Here is a 15,722-nt window from a genome sequence, read left to right as displayed (position 1 = left end):
TATCATTTAACAATAATTAATAAAGTACAAAATAAATACTAATATATTACTTCATGCATTGGTTTCTAAATAGTTTTTTTAATACTGATTCAGCTTTTTTTTTTTTTTTTCACTTTTTCTCTTTTACTCTTTAAATAATTATTTTCTTACCCATGGTTCTACACTCCTGGACTGTTAGTATATGGAGAGGGGTGCATTAGGTGAATAACACATTGAAGAAAGCCTCTGTGATTACCAAAGACCTTAGACAGGATAACAAGGGAGGTGATTATCTACAGTTATATCTGTAGGGGAAAGGCAGATTCTTGATCTGAGACTCTTAATGAAGATTTGTTTTCCTAATAAAAATATTAATAGGCACCATACATATATTTATATATGTCAATGTATGTGCCTGGCATTCTGATGTTCATTACAAGTTTGTTTTAAAAATAGTTCCAAGTGACTCTCTTCCTAAAACGTCAAAACAATTGGGTTGGGACGGTGAAAAAATAACTTAAAAGTTGTATGGACTATTATATGGGAAAAATAAGCAATTGAATGTTTTCATTCTATTTATAAGTACACTAAGGACAAATTTAAGAGACAGAGAGAGAGATGGGGAGAGATAAAGAAAGAAAGACAGGGAAAAGAAAAAGAGAGCAAGAAAAAGCAGGGAGGGAGAGGGAACGGATTTATATAAATTGAAAAACTTAGTGCTGGTTAGTAAGGTGTTATGCTTCATTTGGTCAAATTTATAGATTATAATTCTTTCATCGATACTTTCATTTATTCACTAGAATGCAGTCTAAAACTGTTGAATTGAGGAATGAAGAAGTTTGTTCTGGAAACAAATGGTTATAGCATTCTTTTGTTTACTTTCTAAAGATATTTTATAAGTTTTGGGTTGTAATTTACGTTGTGAATCAAAAATGAGGTAAACAGTTCCATAAAAAGTTAAGCATATCCCTTTAATACTTTTGCTAAGTGAATAATGCTTCAAATGTGTAGTTCCCTTTAAGGGGATATTTATTCTTATTTTACAATATGTGCTGGGTCAAGTATGAGAATAGCACCAAATTCCAACAGTATTCTTTTCCAGAGCGTTTTGTCAACATATTGTGATTCATCTCATTCTCCCTCCTTTGACAACTGCTGATGTTCTATATCCACTTATGTTCTATAAGGCACCTGAAGACTTTTTTCATGTCTACTTCATCTTGGAAACCTCTGCCAATAGCTGTCATAGTATCTTTTATTTGTTATACTTTAAATTCTGGGATACATGTGCAGAACGTGCAGGTTTGTTACATAGGTATAAATGTGCCATGGTGGTCTGCTGCACCCATCGCATTAGATATTTCTCCTAATGCTATTCCTCCCATAGTCCCCCATCCCCCAACAGGCCCTGGTATATGATGTTCCCCTCCCTGTGTCCATGTGTTCTCATTGCTCAACTCCCACTTATGAGTGAGAACATGTGACGTTTGGTTTTCTGTTCCTGTGTTAGTTTGCTGAGAATGATGGTTTCCAGCTTCATCCATGTCACTGCGAAGGACATGAACTCATTATTTTTTATGACTGCATAGTATTCCATCATGTATATGTGCCACATTTTCTTCATTCAGTCCGTGACTGATGGACACTTGGGGTGGTTCCAAGCCTTTGCTATTGTGAACAGCAATAAACATACGTGTCATAATATATTTTATACTGCATACTCAGAAAGTATATGTGAAATGAAAAGCGTATCAGAATATATATGGTGGTAAATGGTTAGTACAAGGTAAACCAAGTTGTAATGATCAAAGAGGCCGGCTGCTATGTAAAAGTCAAATATAAATGTTATAACAAATGACTTATTTTATTGAATTGGTTTTATGAGAACTTGAAACATATAGCAACTGAATATAGCAAGCTATTTTACTAAATATAGTAAGCTATTTTACTAAATGTAAAATATATAGTAACTAAATATAGTAAGCTATTTTTACAGAATATGAAAATCTAAATTTTCCTGGTTTTAAATAAACCAGGAATACTTGTTTTCCTTTCCAAATCACAAATTAATGACTAATTTATTTTGATATGATAGAATTTATAAGATAGTTATCTTTTATCCTACCCCAAATACTGGCACTGTGGGGTAGAAAATAATTTTCTTATGACATATAGCAAGTCAAAATGCTTGTAGAATAATTAATGTTTCCCTCTTTTTGTTGTAACTTAAGTAGTTTGCCTTGGAAATTTAAGAGCCTAGGCCTGGTGACAGTACTTCCAGTCTATGTATCTATCTATCTATCTATCTATCTATCTATCTATCTATCTATCTATTTGTTTTCAATGAAGAAAGAGTTATCACAAAGTTAACAGCCAAGAAGCATTTCAAAGCCATGGCACAATTGCCCAATATATGAACTAATGTTCTTACTAATAGTGCTTTCTGATCAATTACATTTAAACACTAATGCCTTGCCTATCATTGAGAAAAATGTGTTTATTTTAAAATATGACTTAATAGTTAGTTTTTTTAAAAAAATAGGGATATAATGGCCGGGCGCGGTGGCTCAAGCCTGTAATCCCAGCACTTTGGGAGGCCGAGGCGGGTGGATCACGAGGTCAGGAGATCGAGACCATCCTGGCTAACATGGTGAAACCCCGTCTCTACTAAAAATACAAAAAACTAGCCGGGCGTGGTGGCGGGCGCCTGTAGTCCCAGCTACTCGGAGGCTGAGGCAGGAGAATGGCGTGAACCTGGGAGGCGGAGCTTGCAGTGAGCCGAGATCGCGCCACTGCACTCCAGCCTGGGTGACACAGCGCGAGATCCCGTCTCAAAAAAAAAAAAAAAAAAAAAAAAAAAAAAAAAAAAATAGGGATATAATTTCAAGCCAGGAAGCAAATATTTAACATTCTTGCCTAGAATATTCTATTTACATTTCATCACATGTAACACTAATACTACATTTTGACCTGCTTAGTGAAAGTAAAGCCACGATTTCTGATGAAGAACGTATCTGAAATACTTAAACCATTTTCACAAAGTGTCTACATATTTCAGTGTTAAATTTCATTTGAAAAATCCACTTGTAGATGTGTTGACTCTCCAAGAACAAGAGTAAAATCTGGAAGTCCTGAACTAATTTGCAATCTTGAGGCTATAAGAAATTTTAGTTGAAATAAGCCAATAAGATCAAAATGTTAATTGTTAAAAGGTCATATTTATATAGGAATATTACACACCTTCTTCTTCAAGTAATCAAAGCTTAAAATGGGAGTCTCTGGAAAACTAAAGCAGAACATGATTCAGATACTGTAAATCAAAAGTCAGATAAACACTTCTGGCCCTTGTAGAGAGAAATCATTGCTTTAAAAAATCAAGGACAAAGAGATAAGCTTAAATAGAAGCCAAAAATAATGATATTCCATGAATAATGGCTCCTATGATGAAACCTGAGAAGCCAAGGGCAAGAATTCTTTTGAAGTCCCAGTTTTCTCACAGTCATAAGGCTTAACATAATGCAAATCCTGTGGGATAACATAACTTATAACATGTCTAACTGGATTGCAAACTGGATTCACCTTCACAAAATAGAAAATTAAAATAAAATATCCTACATAGTATTTGGTTGCCTGTGGAGTTCTACATAATACTGAAATTTAATCTCAAACCAAACATGCAGATGAAGAACAGGAAAGGTGAAATTTTTAAATATTAGGAAATAGTTATCATCTAATATATATTTTGTTATGATTAATTTCTGTAATAATCTTTTGAGGAATATAAGCACTTGTAAAAGTTATGATCTAATGTGATAAATGTGGTCCTAAACTAAAATGTTATATTAACTATTTTCATAGATACTGAATAAAACAACTTATGCATCTCTTTTAAAACACTCATATTTATTAACATATTATTTTCAAAAATTATGTATTTTTTTATTCCCATCATACATAGAATGATGGTAAAAACAGTATATCTAATCATATTTTTCTGATGTTTGTTAAATTTCTATTCCACTAAATTTTCTGCAGTTCCCAAGGGCAAATGCTAAAGGGAAAGTGTTAATTAGATAGGAAGTTAAAAAAAATAATCGTCTGGCTGATTAAGCAAGGGAACATCACAAGAGACTGAAGGTAGCTAACAAAAAGCTTTTGTCTTTTTAATTCTGGCTGTGGAGGAGAAACCAGTGCAAGTACTCTAAGGTATCAGATGCAAGCAATTTGGGGAAATAAATCTGATAACTTTTATTTGGATTGTCAAAAATCAGACATAGAGAAGACACTCTCCCCATAGCATTTAAAGATGCAAAAGAACAAAGGCTTTAGAAGTTCTGACAATATTCTGATCTAGAAGTTTTGATGATGCAGATGAGATATAATTTAACGTGGACTTTAAAATTTTAGAAAAACTTTCAATAAACCACGATTACAGGAAACAATGACTAGGAAATCATGATTCATTATAAAAACATCCCATATTCCCAAATTAGCCTTCACTAATTTTGGCTAATTTTGGTCATAGGAAAAAAAAATCACTTAAAAATCGATTTAGCCATTACTTCCCTGCCATCCTTTCTTAAGTTTTCCTTAAAGAAATCTGGTACCTTTCAGGAACACTCACCAGAAAGCAGCCACATAGTTAATACTTTTGTGGCAGAGAAAAATCAAAAGTATTAGCCCTTAGTACTTGCTGTGGCAAACTCAAAATTGACATTACCACATAACACAGTTACCAGAAGAGGTCATTTGTCTGTTTCCAATAACTCTTACATAACTAACACAACACACATGTGGTGATGAACTGGAAGCAATTATGTAACAAACTCTGGATGAAAAGATAGAAGATAGTTACTTGATAATTGAAGTGTAGATCTTAATTTTAACAAGATTTCTCATAGTAAATGTTTATGTAGAATGTCATTTTATAGAGTTTCCTTTCTATTATATTTTTATATTGTTGCACAGATCAATAATTCCTTCATTTATTCATTCATTTTAGTTGAAATCATATTTATGGAATGCCAGTGAGGTGCCGTGTAATGGCTGCTGTGCATCACTCAATTTTTCACAATAAAAATGATGCTTTCAGGCATCTCAAAAATAGGTTGATAAATAAATAGTAAATATTAAAATCATTTCATCCCTTTTTGTATTCATGGGTAGTAACTGTATAGAATCTTTTTATTTTTACATATACGAATAGTGTTAACATTTATTTGATTATGAATTTGAATGCATATGCAAATTTAAAGTTGCACTTTTATTCTCATATTAAGTTTTTGACTCTTGAGTATGTCGTGGGAAGCTATTCTACTTGGCATCTATCAAGCAAGTGGTATCTATTGCCTGTCACCAGGAGTAGAGGCCCAAACACCTTTTCTCATTGCATCTTGGTATTGGAGTCCTCAAGGAAAACATAATTCAGTCAAGCACTGGACTGAACAAAGTTTTACTGACATAGAGAAAAGACAGAGCAAGATCAGCTTTAGCAGTGAGTGTCAGTCCTCCATGGGCAGAGGGCCTCTTCCAGCAGCTGACTCAAGGCCATTGACCTGCATACATCCCTCTTCTGCTGAAAAACAAAAGACCTTATCACCATGCCTTCCTCACAGGGAACAAATGTAGCAGTGGTGTTGGCCAGGTGCCATATGACAAAAAGCAAGTCCAGCACAGACTAAATCTCTTAGTAAGAAAGAATCAAAGCCCAAAGCCCATTCTTTTATTATTATTATTATTATTATTATTATTATTATTATTATACGTTAAGTTCTGGGATACATGTGCAGAACCTGCAGGTTTGTTACATAGGCATACACGTGCCATGGTGGTTTGATGCACCCATCAACCCATCATCTACATTAGGTATTTCTCCTAATGTTATCCCTCCCCTAGCCCCCCACCTCCCAACAGGACCTGGTGTGTGATGTTCCGCTCCCTGTGTCCATGTGTTCTCATTGTTCAACTCCCACTTATGTGCAGTGTTTGGTTTTCTGTTCCTGTGTTAGTTTGCTGCAAATTAGATCATTACAGACTTAAACGTAAGACCTAAAAGCATAAAACCCCTAGAAGAAAACCTAGGCAATACCATTCAGGACATAGGCATGGGCCAAAGCTCATTCTTACGCAGTTGGATGGGGTTCTGAAGCCTCCGTGTACAAGTCTACCTTTCCTAACAGCATCATTCTCTATTATTTCATGTCGTTATCATAAGAGCCTCTCTGGTCTCTCACTAACATGGTGGCCTCATGTTACCCTAAATTCTTAATTTTTTTTTTTCCCTTGGCCAGTGGACATCTTTTCTTGAGATTACCTTACTGTCCTTTTGTATTTTAATGAGGTCTAAGTATGATATCACTCCGCTTTCTTGTATTTATCTGTAGTGATTACTTGGAAATGCTGCCATTTTGAGATTATATCCCTATTTGCATCTATATATATATATATATATATTTTTTTTTTGAGACAGAGTCTCGCGCTGTGTCACCCAGGCTGGAGTGCAGTGGCGCGATCTCGGCTCACTGCAAGCTCCGCCTCTCAGGTTCACGCCATTCTCCTGCCTCAGCCTCCGAGTAGCTGGGACTACAGGCGCCCGCCACCACGCCCGGCTAGTTTTTTGTATTTTTAGTAGAGACGGGGTTTCACCATGTTAGCCAGGATGGTCTCGATCTCCTGACCTCGTGATCCGCCCGCCTCGGCCTCCCAAAGTGCTGGGATTACAGGCTTGAGCCACCGCGCCCGGCCGCATCTATATTTTATAGAAGGAATTATCATCTGCCTGTTCTAGCACAAATTGATGCTTTCCCCCATGGAAAGACTTTGTTCCAGCTAAGTAGTTGACCTTGTTGTGCCCAAAGATATCATGGATATTTCTACTCCTGTATTTTTAATACATGTATCAGAGCTGCCTGAAATAATCTTTCTATATAGCTACATAAATGATTAAAGTTCCATAAACCTAAGTCATGGAGCTTTCCCCTTAACAGCATAAAGCTATTTCTGCTGCTTCTTTAGAATTTTCAATATAGTTTTTTGTCTCTTAATAAACCTGTCTTGTAGGTTTATTGTTGTCTCTATGGCTTTGGTTCTTGCTGGACTAAGAATTCCTTCAGATCAGTCATTTTTTTATTATTTTTTGAATCTCGATGTCTAGCTCAGCACTAGACTCACAAAAGCTACAACCTCCTAAAAAATATCATGGTGTATTAAATTAGCTGCATTTATTTATCAATTTTTTTTCTTGTTGCTATTCTTTAGAAATAGAGTAATAAATAGAATGTTTTTATGTGGAGCTATATTTACTCATTATGTTCCAACTTGGTTTAAATCTATTGCTTATCTGGTACTCTCAAAGTCTTGGGTGAAGACTATGTATTACAGCAATGATGTCTCAGAAGGGCATCCTCATAAGAGGCCCTGGTGATATGAGAGAAGTAGTTGCAGATTTTGGAAGGAGAGCTGCATGAGCACAAGTATAATGACACACTATCAATTTGGCTTAAGTTTGGCTTGGCCTCACCATGAGGGATTTGGAATTTGGATGAAGCACGTGAAAGGCCTCCTCTTGCTCTGACTCTACATAGCATTATTCTCTGGAATACATACAGCTTTAACTATTTTCCCTCATGCACATTGGTCATACACGTCTATGTGTCTAAATATTGCTGACCTAACTGGGTTGTAATAATCTTGAAGATACCCTTTGGTTGTTTGGTTCTTAAGGGATTATACAGCAGTTTTGTATATATTTCCAGTTAATACTTTCTACAATAGAGTGAAAGATTTTACCCCTTATTTCTCCTATGCAAAAACTAAGTTCTTAGCATGGTGCCTGCCATATGGGTGGGTGTGCAGGTGGAAAAAAGAGGAAGAAAACTTGAATTGAAATGAGAAATGTGTGGTTTCAGAGCTTCACCATTTAAGAGCTGGATATTCTTGAGTAAGTGCATTTCTCTATAAGTGTAGAAAATAATAAATATGTGCCCTATACATTTTCCAGGTTTGTTATAAGATCAAACGGGAGCATGGATGGGATGATTATATTAAGTTTATATTGTGATTTTATTTAGTTGAAACAATTAGCTGATGTTTGTTCAAATTATTCTTCTTTAAAATATCTAAATTTCTGCGCTTCCAGATTACTTGTGTGAATCTGTTTGAAGTTGAGCAATGCAACTTTCTATTTAGAGAAATTACTTTAGATTTTTAAAAAAATCTTAATGTAAACATGAATTTACTTTTTTGCCACCTTTACCTACATACTTCCTTAAGACATTAAAACATATTATTTAGTAACAGATTAAAAATTTTTTCCATGTATTTGGATTGAAAACTACATATCTATTTGTATTACTCCATTTTCACACAGCTATAAAAAAAACTACCTAAGACTGGGTAATTTATGAAGAAAAGAGGTATAATTGACTCACAGTTCTGCAGGCTGTACAGGAAACATGGCTGGGAGGCCTCATGAAACATACAATCATGGTGGAAGGGTGAAGGGGAAGCAAGCATGTCTTTACCATGGGAGAGAAAGAGAGAGAGAGAGTGATGGTGGAAGTGCTACACACTTTCAAGCAACCAGATCTCGTGAGAACTCACTCAGTATCACAAGAACAGCAAGGGAGAAATTCTCCCCCCATGATCCAATCAACTTCCCTCACTTCCCTCCTTCAATAGTGGGGATTACAATTCAACATGAGATTTGGGTGAGGACACGGAGCCAAATCATATCACTATTGCAGTGGTTCTTAAATTTTTAGCATCCTTCAGCTGGAGGGCTTTTAAAAGTAAAAGGCCCCTCCACAAATTTCTGATGCTGAAGCTTGGGGTAAGGCTCAAGAATTTTAATTTTAGCAAATTGCCAGAAATTTGGTAACTTGTGCTGGTATGGGACCACATTTGAGAATCATCAATCTGTAGTAGTCTCCCTATAATTGACTTCTCTGAGATTAATTTCTCATCCTTTTGGTCTATAATCTCCATATCTCTGTCCTATATTTTAAAATTATTCTTTCCTTAAATTATTTTACATAGCTATATTTTATCCTATTATCATGCGAAATCTGAAACCATGCTACGACTATGATGCAACAAAATGATAGAAACTCACGAAAAGATTGGCCTTGTCTTCATTTTTGTAACTCAAAAAATTGAGCTACTAGCTTTTCTCTGTTGTCACACACCCAAATTCAGATACAACCCCATTTTTCAGGACCTGATTTTGCTTTCAAGAAGTGATAATATAATTGGGGACCAATACCTATGTTTGATAAGAGAAATAATAGCTATACTACTGCAGAGTGAGTAAATTGGATGAATTATATGTTAGGGATAGTGTGAACCATAGTAGGGGTGAGTTTGAAGATAATGGGAGGAAAGAGTTGGCCTGTTCAGCAACTATGTCTTAAAGGTATACTTCTGATATACTTTAAATAGATGATTTCTGCTTTATTTCAAAATATAAAAAGGGTACTGACATAAAACAAGAAACAATTTGTAAGGATCACTAAATATAACATTAATTATGACTCTGAACTTCAGAAGCAATCCTGAATAGACAGTTTATAATTAAGAAAGGGCACTTTTGTCCAGAAGAACAGTTGGTTGCAAAACCAATAATGACCTAATAGGTAATTCATTCATTGTCTTTTTTCTTATACATTCAGAAAAGGCATATTTCAATTTTGCTGTGAAAAAGAAATGCACAATGCAAGAAAAAGGCATGATTAGCAGTTAATTTAAAGTAACTAAAGTGTATTAGCCCTAGTCAAGTGAGCAGTTTTATTTTTGTTGCTGTCTTTAGCAATCACACATGTATGAGTCATTTAAAAGCCAGTCTGGTTGGTTCAGTGCATGCTGTTTTATTGTGTTTTTTCTTTGCCAGTGTGCACATTTACCCATAAATGGTTCACATCTGTTCTTTGTAATTTAGTGATTATGTGAAGGCCTCTGTGTCCTCCCCATTTATTTTAAACAGACAAAGGAAAGCTTAATTTGCATGCGATTTAAGGAATAATCTAGATTTTTGAGGTTCTTTGGTTACTTACAGAATCTCCCTACAAGTGGATATCAAATCTTTAAAAAATGATAAACATTTGAAATATGTTAAAGTTATTTTCTATGATCATTTAAATTTAGGTTATATAATTTGATGGATGGTCCCTGATTTTTTTTCAAGCTATTGCCATTACTTGACCATTTTGCTTTCTAGCCAAAGATAGACCAGTTCATCGGAATAAACATGTGTCTCAGCCTCAGGACAGACCCTCTCTACATCTGTTGTCTTAATGGAAGTATTAGTTTTCTTTATTTTTTTTCATTCTGAAAATTGTACACAATTGGGTGACCAATTATATGTTTATTCTGAGTTATGAGGCATGATTGTTGAATAAGTAAGGCAAGGCATTAGATAATATGATCTCACATCCCTGTGGAAGAAGTCTTAATATAGGTGGCTGCTAACTTTAAATTTATAGGTATCAGAGGAAAACTTTAGGAACTAATCTATGGTTAAAAAACACAGTAATTATAGGACATTCTGTTGTATTTTAGATTATATTTTTAGTTAATATATTTGTATAGTCTGGTGCATTTAATTTATTTGTTATGGTGCAAAATAAAATACGAATCAATCTGTTCCATTGTCACTTTTGGATAGATGCTCTTGCACCACTGTGACCAAGGGTACCTTTTTCTTTTTAGACTTACTAATAGCATCTAGTCTTTCTGACTGTAGGTATTCAATATACACTTTGTTGATTTCTATCTGGCTCATATATTCAGAGACCTGTGATAAATTTTAATTTTATTTGAGTGAGAGAGCCAAGTGCTTGATAGAGGTGAAATCACCCTTAAAAATGTGTAGAAACTACTTACCTAGCATTATGAACAATTCTACGTTTTAGCTGAAATGCTGGATTTCCTACTGAGAACTCTAGGCAGTAAGAAGTCTTTGTGTCAATATCCTATACTTGCTTTAGTTGATAAGGTTACAGAGAGATTTGGTGCTGTGAGAAATATGAATAGAAACTGAAACTGAGGATAAGAAAAGGAATTGACCTTCTGACGATGATCATGTTTCAATGTTCTTTCTGTGGTTTTTTTTTTTTTTTTTTTGGTCCCAAAAATGAGATCAGGACTATCCAAGCTGCATAATAAGTAATAAATGATTTTATAGAGAGACTTTGGTTATTATAACCACCAAAAGAATAAAAAAAAATCTCAACACATATTCTTCTTATGCAAGCTGTAGTTTTCTGCTTACATATAAAAAAGACACTTATCTGATTTCAGTAAAGCATTCAGTGAGAACTACAGCTGATTCAAATGTCAAAAATTGTCATTTTCTTAGGAGTTATTCATAGCAATGGAAAGAGTACATTATAGTTACTTAAAGGACTTTCAGCCAATACTCATTAAGTCTTACTGTGTAGATAGATATGGTATTATTCTTAGAACTACCAGTGTTATAGATATTATTAACTATCCATTTCACAAATTATAAATAATGGCAAATAACTCTAAGATTTCAGACTGTGTACTTTAACAGACGTAGACACATTTGAGTTACTCTAAGAGATATTTATTCTACAGATAGAGCAATCAAACTTAAATGCAGGCATATTTTTAAGATCACCTAGAGTGTCAGAGTTTCTTAGGCTTCCAGAATAACTTTAAGTGATTTCTAAGAAAATTCAATGCAGGAGTCTTTATATGTGGTTATTTTTAATGGACAAACCGAGTTGAGAGGCTGTGTATATTTGTAGTGCATGCACTTTTGCTCACATGCCTATGTTAGGGCAATGCTAAGAAAAATAATTATGTATAAACAATATAAAATAATGTTATGTGTACGGTGAAAATTGGTTCCTTGCCATTATTGATTACGTGAAATCATTGACAAAAACGATGTCTATTCATAAAAATAAAATGGAGAGTGAGAGAGAATGAGAATAAATATCATTCTGTCTTACTTATTGCTTTAAGATTTAATTCCTAAGGTATTTTTGCACTATACTTAATAACATTATTATTGGACCATCCTATTATAAGTCATAATTGATAAATACAGCAAAAATTAAAGGATTAAGTGGATTTAATATTTATCTGTCAAGAGAAAAACATGTGTGTAATGGGAGGCCAGAGATTTTTACACTTGAATTACTCTTGGGAAGTCCTGTATTTGGAAGAAATAAGCAGATAAACAGTGTTAAAATAATTAATTTAAAGGCTCAGATGGCTCCAATGTGTTGGGTTCCTAGGTAGGGAAACTGAAGTCTGAGGTAAACAGTAAAACAAGACTTAAGCTTAACCAATCAGAAACTGTCCACTAATCTCTTAACTAGGGACTTCCTGGTGGATCCAACCCAAATAAGGCAAACACCTAGCTGTAGCCAATCAAATGTTTCCTTTGCTTTTCTGTTCAGCCTTCTGCTCATTCTGTTAAAATAGAAATCTCTGAACCTCTTCTGTTTTGTTTTTGTTTTTTGTTCTGTTTTGTTTTCTTGAGAAAAGGTCTCACTATCTTGCCCAGGCAGAGGTGCAGTGGCATGATCATGGCTCACTGCTGTCTTGACCTTCTGGTCCCGAGTGATCTTCCCACCTCAGCCTCCCAAGTAGCTGGGACTGCAGGCACGCAGCACCATGTCCAGCTAATATTTTTTATTAGGAGGATAGGTGGGGCCTCCCTGTTTCCTAGGCTGGTCTCAACCTCCTGGGCTCAAGAGATTCTCCTGCCTCAGCCCCGCAAAGTTCTAGGATTACATGTGTGAGCCCAGGCATCTGGCCACCTCTTCCAGTTTGAGTGCTGCTTGATCATCAATTCTTTAATGCTCAAATTAACTCTGTTAAATTTGTTTTGTTTAAAGATTTATTTTAACAGTGGAAACTATTCACACATTTTTTAAAGGTAAGACTATAAAAGTTCCAAATGAGAAAATATGGGAGAGTGAAGGAAGCAGAGGGGAAAACCCCACAAACCCTGAGTGATATATGGAAGATGATGTAGACATCACTTCCCCCAAAATCCCATAATCCCATAATCCCAGAGAACAGAGGGGTGAATGGAAATATAAAATGTTAAAAATAAACACCCTACGTCTAAATTTCCTGTTAAATTTTCTATAGAGCCAAGCAAATGAAACACACACACATACACACACACATACACACACACACACACACAAACACCCATTAAACACAATAACTGAACACTTTTGAGAAAATAGATACATTTTGAAAACTTTTTAAGTGCCAAATTCTGCATTTAGGCTTCTACCAGGTAAAATCTAAGCTAATTGAGTAGATGTCAGCTGCTACAGAACATTCTAAATTAATTTTCTATGCATCCTAAAAAATGATTTGTTAACTTCTGTTTTGAAGTATTTGCTTTCAGCTTACTATAGTTAGCTTATAAGAGTGTTACAATTTATTGAAGTTTGATATGAAAAATATCTCAGGTACCTATCAGATATCTGAGGGTTGTACACACATTATTCTTTCTCTCATAATCTAGAGAAACTACCATTAGAGTGAACAGGCAACCTACAGAATGGGAGAAAATTTTTGCAATCTACTCATCAGACAAAGGGCTAATATCCAGAACCTACAAAGAACGCAAACAAATTTACAAGAAAAAAACAAACAACCCCATCAGAAAGTGGGCAAAGGATATGAACAGACATCTCTCAAAAGAGGACATTCATACAGCCAACAGACACATGAAAAAATGCTCATCATCACTGGCCATCAGAGAAATGCAAATCAAAACCACAATGAGATACCATCTCACACCAGTTAGAATGGCAATCATTAAAAAGTCAGGAAACAACAGGTGCTGGAGAGGATGTGGAGAAATAGGAACACTTTTACACTGTTGGTGGGACTGTAAACTAGTTCAACCATTATGGAAAACAGTATGGTGATTCCTCAAGGACCTAGAACTAGATGTACCATATGACCCAGCCATCCCATTACTGGGTATATACCCAAAGGATTATAAATCATGCTGCTATAAGGACACATGCACACGTATGTTCATTGCGGCACTATTCACAATAGCAAAGACTTGGAATCAACCCAAATGTCCATCAGTGACAGACTGGATTAAGAAAATGTGGCACATATACACCATAGAATACTATGCAGCCATAAAAAAGGATGAGTTTGTGTCCTTTGTAGGGACATGGATACAGCTGGAAACCATCATTCTCAGCAAACTATCACAAGAACAGAAAACCAAACACCGCATGTTCTCACTCATAGGTGGGAACTGAACAATGAGAGCACTTGGACTCCGGAAGGGGAACATCACACACCGGGGCCTATCACGGGGAGGCGGGGAGGGGAGGGATTGCCTTGGGAGTTATACCTGATGTAAATGACGAGTTGATGGGTGCTGACGAGTTGATGGGTGCAGCACACCAACATGGCACAAGTATACATATGTAACAAACCTGCACGTTATGCCCATGTACCCTAAAACTTAAAGTATAATAATAATAAAAAAAGAAACATTTTATTATCCCGGGTACACATGATTGTTAATAGTTTCATTATGGATTCAAATTTATTATTGTTTGAGAACAACTATTTATAATATTTATAATTTTCTACAAATAAATATAAAAATAAGCAGAATTGCTTATGTTTTATTTTATTGGTCTTATTCATAAAGCTATCACTCTATTGTAAAAAACAAAGCAGCAATCAAACAAACCAAAGCAACCAACCAAACAAAATCTTATATCTACTTCCAGTAAAGATAGAAAAAGCCCACTTCACCCTACTATTGTCACTAATTTCAACTAAAATTTATGAAGAAAATGCATGGAGTCCATATTTCAGTACTCTAAGAAGTAAGAGACAGTAGGCATGTTGGGTAAGAAACAAATATTTAAAGTACAAATGATCTGATGGTGAGTTTCTCCACCCCTTCCATATCTCCTAGTTTTGACTCATGACAGGATAAATCCTAGAGCTATGCATTGGGTACAGACATAAGTAAGTAACTCCAGATGAAGCCTTTTCTTTCTAATCTAAGGAGTGGAAAGGGAACTACCCATAGGATACAATGGGAATTATGTCATGAGTTTACCATGAATCTATCAGCTAGTGTATAAGTCTGTTTTCATACTGCTGGTAAAGATGTACTCAAGACCGGGCAATTTACAAAAGAAAGAGTTTATTGGACATACAGTTCCACATGGCTGGGGAAGTCTCACTGACATAGTGGAAGGTAAAAGGCATGTTTCAGATGGCGGCAGAGAAGACAAGAGAGCTTGTGCAGGGAAATTCCCTTTTTGAAACCATCAGATCTCATGATACTTGATCACTCTCATGAGAACAGCACAGGAAACACCCTCCCCCATAATGCAATCACCTCCCACTGGGTTCCTTCCATGACATGTGGGAACTGTGGGAGCTATAATTCAAGATGAGATCTGGGTGGGAACACACGCAAACCATATCAGCTAGGTTGCCATTATCTGAAAGATTAATGTGGGTAGATCATGCTCACTCACAAAGTTATTTGCAGAAAGCTCCAGCTCCTGGTTGTAGAGCTGCTCATAACAAGACAAGTGCATTCCACAGAGTGAATGATCCAAGGGGAAAGGAGAAAGACAGTGTCCAATACAGAAACCACAGGGTCTTGTTATAACTTCACTTTAGAATTAACATACATCAAATCTGCTGCAAACTGTTGGTTAAATTTATTGTTCCTAGTGTGGGAAGGAATGAGT

General features: G+C 35.4%; 1 long non-coding RNA gene across 1 annotated transcript in view; it reads left to right on the top strand.

The window, feature by feature from the left end:
- LOC103887612 overlaps positions 1-15,722 on the top strand; it is a 592,558-nt gene that overhangs the window by 243,474 nt on the left and 333,362 nt on the right. The gene's annotated exons all lie outside the window — the stretch shown is intronic.

The sequence above is a fragment of the Papio anubis genome, chromosome 11 (assembly GCF_008728515.1).
Source record: "Papio anubis isolate 15944 chromosome 11, Panubis1.0, whole genome shotgun sequence".
NCBI classification, from domain to species: Eukaryota; Metazoa; Chordata; class Mammalia; order Primates; family Cercopithecidae; genus Papio; species Papio anubis.
The sequence above is the reverse complement of the archived record's forward strand: the minus strand, read 5'-3'. Positions and strand labels throughout refer to the sequence as shown.